The sequence below is a fragment of the Diaphorina citri genome, unplaced genomic scaffold (assembly GCF_000475195.1).
Source record: "Diaphorina citri unplaced genomic scaffold, Diaci psyllid genome assembly version 1.1 scaffold1550, whole genome shotgun sequence".
In the NCBI taxonomy this organism is placed as follows: Eukaryota; Metazoa; Arthropoda; class Insecta; order Hemiptera; family Psyllidae; genus Diaphorina; species Diaphorina citri.
The window spans coordinates 34,972-44,561 of record NW_007378976.1 but is presented as its reverse complement, the minus strand read 5'-3'; the positions used below and the strand labels follow the sequence as shown (position 1 = coordinate 44,561).

General features: G+C 40.3%; 1 long non-coding RNA gene across 1 annotated transcript in view; it reads right to left on the bottom strand.

Annotated features, from left to right (window-relative positions):
* LOC113470388 overlaps positions 1-1,408 on the bottom strand; it is a 15,689-nt gene extending 14,281 nt beyond the window's left edge. Inside the window, exon 1 of the long non-coding RNA XR_003393456.1 lies at positions 1,357-1,408. This is a non-coding gene — a long non-coding RNA (uncharacterized LOC113470388). The remainder of the gene's footprint in view (positions 1-1,356) is intronic.
* Between the last annotated feature and the right edge of the window lie 8,182 nt (positions 1,409-9,590).

The window sequence follows — 9,590 nt, the reverse complement described above, 5'->3', positions numbered from 1 at the left end:
TCGGATAGGGTAAGTGTACCATTTATTCGCCCACCTAAAAAACGTACAATTTATTGGCCCACCTGTCGATCTACGCCATGGTCAAATGTTTGGAGCAAGGTCGGGGTACCTAAAAAAAAAAACACAAAATGGCGGATATCTCGGTTATTTTGAGGATTTCGAAAAAATGTCCGGGGAACTTTTTGTAGCTTTTGACCTGTACTATTCGCCATTTTCGGCTTGACATAGCTTTGTGATACACCCTGTATAGTCCAATGGCCTTCAGGTACACTAAGGCCGAATCGATGTTGGCAGGATTGTTCTCAAGGGCTGGTGGTGAGGGGAGGGTGGGAACAGTTTGGATTAAAAATAAAAAAGCGGGAAAAATTGCCTTAATTTTCTGCTATCTGCTTAAAGAATGCTATCGAACCAGTGGTATTCCAAAATTGTAGTCATAAAAACAAAAATTAGAAAAATCAAAGTTCCTTCCTAAAAATTTAGTCGATTTTTTTTCTAAAATCTAACCGTCTAAGCTAACTAGGCTGGCTGTGTGGGGATTTGAATGGTCACGTGGGAGGTAGGGAAAACGATGAGGAGTCGGTACATGGAGGTTGGGCATTTGGTGAGAGAAATGAGGAGGGTGGAATGATAGTAGAACATGCGCGAGCTTTTGACCTGAAGATACTGAATGTTTCCAGAAGGAAGATAGACATTAAATTTGATAACGGTTATTTTGAGGATTTCGAAAAAATGTCCGGGGAACTTTTTGTAGCTTTTGACCTGTACTATTCGCCATTTTCGGCTGTGACATAGCTTTGTGATACACCCTGTATAGTCCAATGGCCTTCAGGTACACCAAGGCCGAATCGATGTTGGCAGGATTGTTATCGAGGGCTGGTGGTGAGGGGAGGGTGGGAACAGTTTGGATTAAAAAAAGGGGGGGAAATTGCCTTAATTTTCTGCTATCAGGATTTCGAAAAAATGTCCGGGGAACTTTTTGTAGCTTTTGACCTGTACTATTCGCCATTTTCGGCTTGACATAGCTTTGTGATACACTCTGTATAGTCCAATGGCCTTCAGGTACACTAAGGCCGAATCGATGTTGGCAGGATTGTTATCAAGGGCTGGTGGTGAGGGGAGGGTGGGAACAGTTTGGATTAAAAAAAAAGCGGGAAAAATTGCCTTAATTTTCTGCTATCACTTCTTTTATAGGCTGGATATACTTATTTGAATAGGAACTTGGCCTTAAGTTTCACATTTGTATTTTTGAGGGCCGTAACTTACACGGTCAAAACCCACAAGACTAGGAAATAGACCTGTATGTAATTAGTTAATTACTAATTGGTAATTATGTATCTACCTGGGTAAGAAATTAACAGTGGCGTAGCGTGGTCTAAAGTCAAGTGTAAGGCGTGTAGGGCACTAATTTAAAGTCAATATTTAAGGGTATTTGAGTAAATTTACAGTGTATGGCCGCCATACACGCCCTACATGGACGCTACGCCACTGCTCGAATGAGAGCCAAATCGATTATATACTTTGCCGGAGAAAACACCACAAGGAAATAAGAAATTGTAAGGTAATAAATGGAGAGAGCATATTAACATCCCAGGATAGGCTGTTGGTAGTAAATGTGACTGTCAAGGAAGAAGTGAAGGTAAAACTTAAAACATCGTAGGAAATAGAACAGAAGATTTTAATGGTGGAGACTGAAAGAGGAAAACCTGAGAAGGCAGTTTAAAGAGAAGATCTTGGCGGATATTAGAGTGGAAGAGGATGTTGACGTGTGGTGGACTGTGAATAGTGAAGTGATAAGGAAAACAGGAGAGGAGATGTTGCGTATACTCGCCTGATTTGAACACATTACTAACAAGTAAGAAAACTATGCCTACCTAAATATTTTTGGGAGGCCTCTCTCGAAAGTCGTACAAATATAAACCGGAAAGAGAAGAGACTTGTCAGAGTTTCAACTTTAATCTTAGATTAAAATGTTCTCGAAAGACCTATACCTTTCTATCCTGTCCTCCTACTCCATGTCGAAATGATAAGATCTCCGTTACAGTTCTATTTCCTCTATCAAAGTCTTAGTAAACTTAATGCCCATCAGAAACCCAGATAGAAGAAAAAGGAATTTGATTGGTCCATTTCAAAAACCTTTTAGCCAATAATGGCCAGGGCCCGAGTCCACAATCTGAACTCGGAGCATTCTGATTGGCTAAAATTTTTGGAAAATTTGCGAATCAACCAATCAGATTGCTCAAATCCAAGAGGTAAAACTTACTTAAACCGAGTTTAAATTCAGGTTCTGGTCGCCACCAATTAAGGAACGCGGTAGCGCTCCGCCCCGCCAAGTCAAGAAAGTTTGACCGCGCTACTTGAGATAAAAAACTACAGGCGAGCGAAGTCACAAGTCAATCAACATTTGAGTCCCCTTCAATTCGCCCCTGATGCAAACAAGCATTACATTATTGCGTACCTGGTTGCATATCTCTAATTCATGTAGGCGCAGTCATGTGTGAGGATAAACTACCACCCACCAGGGATGGGTAAGTTACATGGGTATGGTTGTTTCAAAATATACCTACCTACCTATGTACATTTATACCTATGTACAGTAGAACCTCGATTATTCCAACTGATTGGGACCGTGGGTAGATGAAATGATCAAGGTTGAAATGATCACTTGTATTTACATAATTTTGTATACTTACTTTGGGGTCCTTCGAAATGAGCCTTTTTCACTGAAACAAACAGAAAAAATGACGAGAATTAGGTATGAAAAATATATAGATAAGTATTTATAATAATAATAGTGCTTATTTATACTGCTCGCATAGGACTGAAAAGTCCCTTTACTCCAGCGCAGTAGGCTACTACTATTATTGTGGTCAAATTCTCAAATTATATTGAGGATAAAATTCCATACCTCGGCTGGGATTGAAACCTACTACTATTATTGTGGTCAAATTCTCAAATTATATTGAGGATAAAATTCCATACCTCGGCTGGGATTGAACCCACGCGCTCCTGTTTACCAGGCGAGCGCCTTGACCACTACACCACCGAGGTAGGTATTTACCTATTACATCTTCTTACTTCTTACACAGTATCTAAACAGGATTAAATAATAATAATATGATAATACGAACAAGAAAAAAAAAAAAGAAAAAAAAAGTCAAAATATACCTACCTATGTACTTTTATACCTATGTACAGTAGAATCTCGATTATTTCAACTGATTGGGACCGTGGGTAGATGAAATGATCGAGGTTGAAATGATCACTTACCTACTTTATACTATCTTTTCCTCTGACAAGATAGGATATCCTTTGAAAGATAGAAAAAAGACAATGGATTTTGGAGTTGAAATAATGGATGTTGAAATAATCGAGGTTCTACTGTAGGTACCTATTTTTGTACCTATGTATGTATGTATCTACTTTTGTACAGGTACATAGGTCTTTGTATATGTAGGTACTTTTCTATAGTTTCATCTAATGTACTTACGGTACGACCTATACATAATTATGTACTTATTATGTATTTGTGTATGTACTTGTTATGCATGCTATGTCTGTAATGTGTAATGTACTGACACGGTTCTTTTTTTCTGCTACTTTCCGCTCCTTCTTCTTCTTCTTTTTCGTCGTCTTTTCTATCAGTTCAACCCGTTTTTCTTCATGTTTTTCTTCGTTCTTTCTTTTCTTTAACTCTTTAGGTATCTATCTCTCTATTTAGTTTCTTCATCTTCTTGATCTCATTCTTCTCTTCTTTTATCCGCCTTCTTTTTCTCCCTCCTCCTTTTCCATCAGTTCTACCCGTTTTTTTCACAATAATAGTAGTAGCCTACTGCTGGAGTAAAAGGACTTTTCAGTCCTATGCGAGCAGTATAAATAAGCACTATTATTATAAGCACCATTATCTTTGGGGAAATTATGTATTTAACTTGCTCTTGTAGTTTGCCTTGCCGGTGCCGGGCCGATTACCGCCCGGGGCGGATTTTTTCCCAAACAGATAGGGTTCGTTTTCAAAAGGGTTGCAGGCTTTCTCCTATCCTGTCTTCTTTCTCTCTTCGCTTTCGTAACGATAAGACCTCTGTAGTTACAGTTCCCTTTATCAGACCTCTTGAAAAGCTTTATCCTGATGGGATAATGTTCGTCCTCGGAACCCTATCCTGTATTCCTTCTCTCTTCGATTTCGGGACGATAAGACCATAGCAGTTACAGTTCCCTCTGTCAAACCTCTTCAAAAAAAAAAAAAAAAGCTTCAATTTCAAACATCTGATTGGCCAAATTTTATTTCAGGCTGACTTGAGAGCGATTTATTTGTTGATAAATACGGCCATAGACCAGTAAAACGGAAAATCGACATACTGTATATCTCAGTTTATAGCTTCCCCTTTTGAAAATCTCACCCCACACCACTGGAAACACTGTGTAAAATCCCACAGAAAATATGAAATTTCCAAAAAAAAAATGTTTTCCTCAGGTAAACAGAGATCTTTCTGAACTTTGAACACCTGTAGCTCTCTCTCTCTCCCTCCCTCCCTCTCTCTCTTTCTCCCTTCTCTCTCCTCTCCCTTCCTTCTCTCACTCCCTGTCTCTCTCTCTCTCTCTTATGTGTTGAGTTCACATTATCACATTTTAGTTTCCCACCTCAACCAAAGATCTACCTACTTATTTTGTTCCTTTCTATTTTTTCTTTAAGAGGTTTCATGTCATTTTATAACTACTGAGGTGTTTAGGGACGAGGTTTTATCCTCCGTTCGGTGACAAGCCACCCGCCCGAGACTGGCCTACAGTAAAGGAGAACACCCGGTTACATTACGTTCCTGCCACTGAGAAAAAAAATTAGTGACAGGGTGCCACAAGTTAGGGTGGAAGAACTCTATTATTGGGTTACTTCCCCTGATTTAGGTTGTTGGAGTGCTATATTATAGTGTCTAGCTTCCCGATATAGAGTTCAATATTAGGGTGCCGGACCCCAGTCACCCGATTTTTAGTTTCGGCTACAAAAAAATTACGAGTGGACGTTGAATGCCCTTCGCACTCAACCTTTGTTATTTCTTTAGCAAGGGGAACTTTCCGGCTACTACCTTTTCAATGTTCCCCAGCCAGACAAAAAATATCCTAAATAAAAGGAGAAAATTGTGTTCTGTATTAGTATTAAGGTCTTTTTTTATTTATTTATTTTTATTTTTTAAGAGGTTTGACAGAGGGAACTGTAACTGCTATGGTCTTATCGTCCCGAAATCGAAGAGAGAAGGAAGACAGGATAGGAGAAAGCCAGCCGTTCCAAAAACAAACATTATCCCATCAGGATAAAATCCGCCCCGGGCGGGAATCGAACCCGCAGCCTAGCGCTTACAAGGCAGACGCACTACAAACTAAGCTAACTAGGCTGGCTGTATTAAGGTCTTTGGACTCTTTAATGAGGTGGATTTCATCTTTCTTTCGGCGACAAGCTAGGTCCTCACTTAACCCACACCCAGCCAGAGGGGGGCCGGGAAAAATCATCAGTTCGATTGTCCAAATGGGCTTATTTTCAGTAAACCATTATTGGGAACTAGTGAGGTTCAGGTTCTATCTCCGAACATAGCTGCCGGGTCGCGCCATAAAGGCAGCATTTCAATCATCGCGACCGAGTCGAACGACTTCCATTACAAAATTCCAGTCGAACAAATTATTACATTGCCAATTGTTTGTAAAGTGAACTCCTTTTCTTTCTTCTCTCACCTAGTCTGTTTTCTTGTTTCGGCTCTTCTCTTCTAACCTTTTTCTTCGCTTTACAACAAGGTGAGTACGCTGACTGCGAGTGTGGAGAAGGCTCAAGACCATCTCCTGATCTGCACTCGACTAGAGCAAACGTGCACTCCGGATGACCTGACATTACAAACGAGAAAGCGATTCATGTGGCAAATCACTGGAGATTCCAAATCTAAAGTTGGTGACATTTGCGGACACGGAATGTAGGTAAGTACACTGAGGAAAAAAAAAATGGTGACAGGGTGCCATAAGTTTAGGATAGAAGAACTCTATTATTGGGTTACTTCCCCTGATTTAGGCTGTTAAAATGCTATATTATAGTGCCGAGGTTCCCGATATAGAGTTCAATATTAGAGTCACCCGATTTGGCTGCCGGCATCTATTATTGGGTTACTTCCCCTGATTTAGGCTGTTAAAATGCTATATTATAGTGCCGAGGTTCCCGATATAGAGTTCAATATTAGAGAGTCACCCGATTTGGCTGCCGGCACCCTTTTTCTCAGTATTGTAGCAGGGCCCAAAGTCTGACATCATCGGAACCAAAGATACCAGACCGAAGCCTAGATCATAAGGCTAAGATAGGACGATCCGAGGCCACAACTCATGCCATCGAACCACAGAAGAGATAGCGATAACAGCTGTCTTTGATGTGCGTTGCACTAGTTTGGACGTGTTTGCAAAGCATCGTGCAATGCAATGCAAATGATGTACCTACTATAGGCGATTAGCGATTACTAGTTGAGTATCGGTACAAAAATTCTCGGATACATGAAAAACGTTCGCATTCGTCAGATTTGATTTTACGTGCAACGTGCAATGCAAATGCTTTGCACGTTGCATTGCACAAGTCTGGACCCACCATTAGTAATATAGTTAGTTGTCACAAAAGTTCGTTCCAATCAATACACTTGAAGTACCTAATTTTTCTTACGTTTTATAAACCTATCTTTTCATAAAATTAATTGATTTAAATAACCCCTTTTCTTAACCAATCTAACCCATACAATTATCTTGAGATCTAAAATAAGTGCCAGTGCAGGATTATTCTTCTACTTCATCATACAGTCCACAACTTCTTCAAGGGCCGGCCCAGGATTCCCAAGGACTTTCATCACGGTAAGCTCTTCAGGAAAATCTGTGTTCCTTTGTGATTGATTAACCCGCTGCCCTGAGTCAGCCCCACCAGGAGATTTTAGGTAAAACACCAGGGAAAGGAGTACCAGAGGATAAAGAGGTATGGTGGTGGAATGCTGCCGGCACCCTTTTTCTCAGTATTGTAGCAGGGCCCAAAGTCTGACATCATCGGAACCAAAGATACCAGACCGAAGCCTAGATCACAAGGCTAAGATAGGACGATCCGAGGCCACAACTTATGCCATCGAACCACAGAAGAGATAGCGATAACAGCGATGAGTTGGGACCTAAGACGTCACCGATAAGTTTCGTGATCACACTCCCTCGACCGATAAGACCGACTCTGCTAGTATAAGTAAGAAGGAAACCAAGCTAGCAGGGTCAGTCGTCCAGGAGCTAACAGTCCCCGTGCGTTCTTCACCTCCCGCAGCTAGATCTAAGGATACCGCCGGACTTGTCACTTGAGAGCAAAAAAGGATGCAAAGAGAGCTGTAGCCCAAGCAAAGGCAAGAGCAATAGATGAGGGATATAAGGAAATAGAGAACAACAAAGGAGAAAGAAAACTGTTGAGAATAGCAAAGGCAAGGGATAGAGCTTCAAAGGATGTAACGGTGGTCAAACAAGTGAAAGATAATGAAGGAAGGGTATTACAGGAACATGATCAGATCAGAGACAGGTGGAAACAATATTTTGAGAATTTACTGAATGAGGAGAATCCGAGAGAAATATTTGAGAATGGTGAAGCAAACGGACTAGTTAGGGATATAGGTAGGGAGGAAGTAGTGAAAGCAGTGAAGAAGATGAACAATGGAAAAGCGGTTGGAGCTGACCAAATACCAGCTGAAGTTTGGAAATGTCTGGGGGAAGAAGGGATCGATTTACTGTGGGGGTTAGTGAAGAAAGTGATGGAACAGGAAAGAATACCAAATGAATGGAGAAGAAGTGTGATGATACCAATATACAAGGGAAAAGGGGATGTACAAGAGTGTGGAAATTATAGGGGTATCAAACTTATGTCGCATACAATGAAAATTTGGGAAAGCCCCCCAAAGTTATCAGGGCCTCTTACACTAGATAAAATTGGATTTCAGAATAATAATCCAAAACACCATTTTTTACTTTTATCCTATAGGAAGGAAAGTAATGTAATCGGGTCAAATTTTCGATGGTCAGATTTTATTGCCAAAACACGTTTTGAGGTCCCTCGAGCCTAAATCCAAAGTTTCAGCCATTGGTCCGTCAAAGTGTGTGTCTGTCTGTAAACAAAATATCTCGAGAACGGTAAGAGCTAGAGACTTGAAATTTGGTATGTAGCTGTCAAATGTGACAAGGATGCGACACGAAACTTTTGGTTAAGACCGGTGTAACGCTTGGCGGCATTTTACTGCTTTTTGGCGGTTTTCGGTGTAATTTAACAATATCTCGGGAACGGTATAAGCTAGAGACTTGAAATTTGGTATGTAGTCCACAAAATGTGACAAGGATGCAACACAAAACGTTTGGTTGAGATGTTTGCTGCGCTTGGCGGTATTTTGACCGCTTTTGAACAGATTTCGACCGTTTTTTGGCGGTTTTCAGCTATAGCGACAAAACGGTTAGATATTGTAAAAGTCAGGGTAAAAGAACACTCAAAAAAGCATCATTCAATAGGATAAGGAAAGTCGTGTGATGTTCACACCAGATTTTTTTTCCTATGGTTTTCTGCATTCAAAACCCTGCCATTTCATAGCCGTTCAAGATAATTACTTCAAGTCTTACACATATTGCACATTGGAACATGGAGCAGTTTTTGTAATTTTTGCCATCCTGTGGTTCAATTTGAACCAAAGATACAGGGGGTAACAAATGTCACTCAAATTAAAAAAAAAAAAAATCAAAATTGCGCGCCGCAACAGCCATAGTGTGAACGGATCTTAATTTTTAGAAATGAAATTGGTCGGTTTCAAAAGAGAGATAATATTGTCTTCTACCTACACATGTAATTAGTTTCTTTCTATCCCCTTTTTTCCCTAAATGTCTAGACACTCTAGACTTCCCTGTTGACTCTTAAGAACACACCAGTGGATTACAGAACACACAAGTGAATTACAGAACACACCAGTGGATTACAGAACACACAAGTGGATTACAGAACACACAAGTGGATTACAGAACACACCAGTGGATTACAGAACACACCGGTGGACATTGTCAAAATTTTCTTAGAAACATTACTGTTCGAACTTTAGGTATAACCGCAGACTAGTTGTGTCTAACAAACACTAGGATTGTGCGAAGTAAACCAAACTATAAAATGAAAGAACGTTGGCGAATAAACTCTAGTGGCTAATACATTTGCAGTTTTTTGTTCTCATTATTATCAGTATACTAGAGCTTCCCATCAGAGGTAAGTAAATAAAGTAAGCCCTCGAAAACACTTAACGGTGAAAAGAAGGACAAGTTACCAAGAACCTTCCATAACTTGATACGGCTCAGGCCGATGGCCACAAAGTGAGTTTGAACTTGGTTTAAGAAATCTGATTGGCTGAAAATTTTGTGAAATCACCGCTCACTTGTGGTCCCGGCCATCAGACATATCTGGTTGAAAAATTGGCCAAGTGTTCAGCTCAGTAAAAGAACATGCGAGAGTATTACCCGTTAAATTTGGAGTAAGGTTGTGAACTATTGAAAGTTTTGCCGATTTTTTTTGGGACGTTCTTGGTAACGTGACC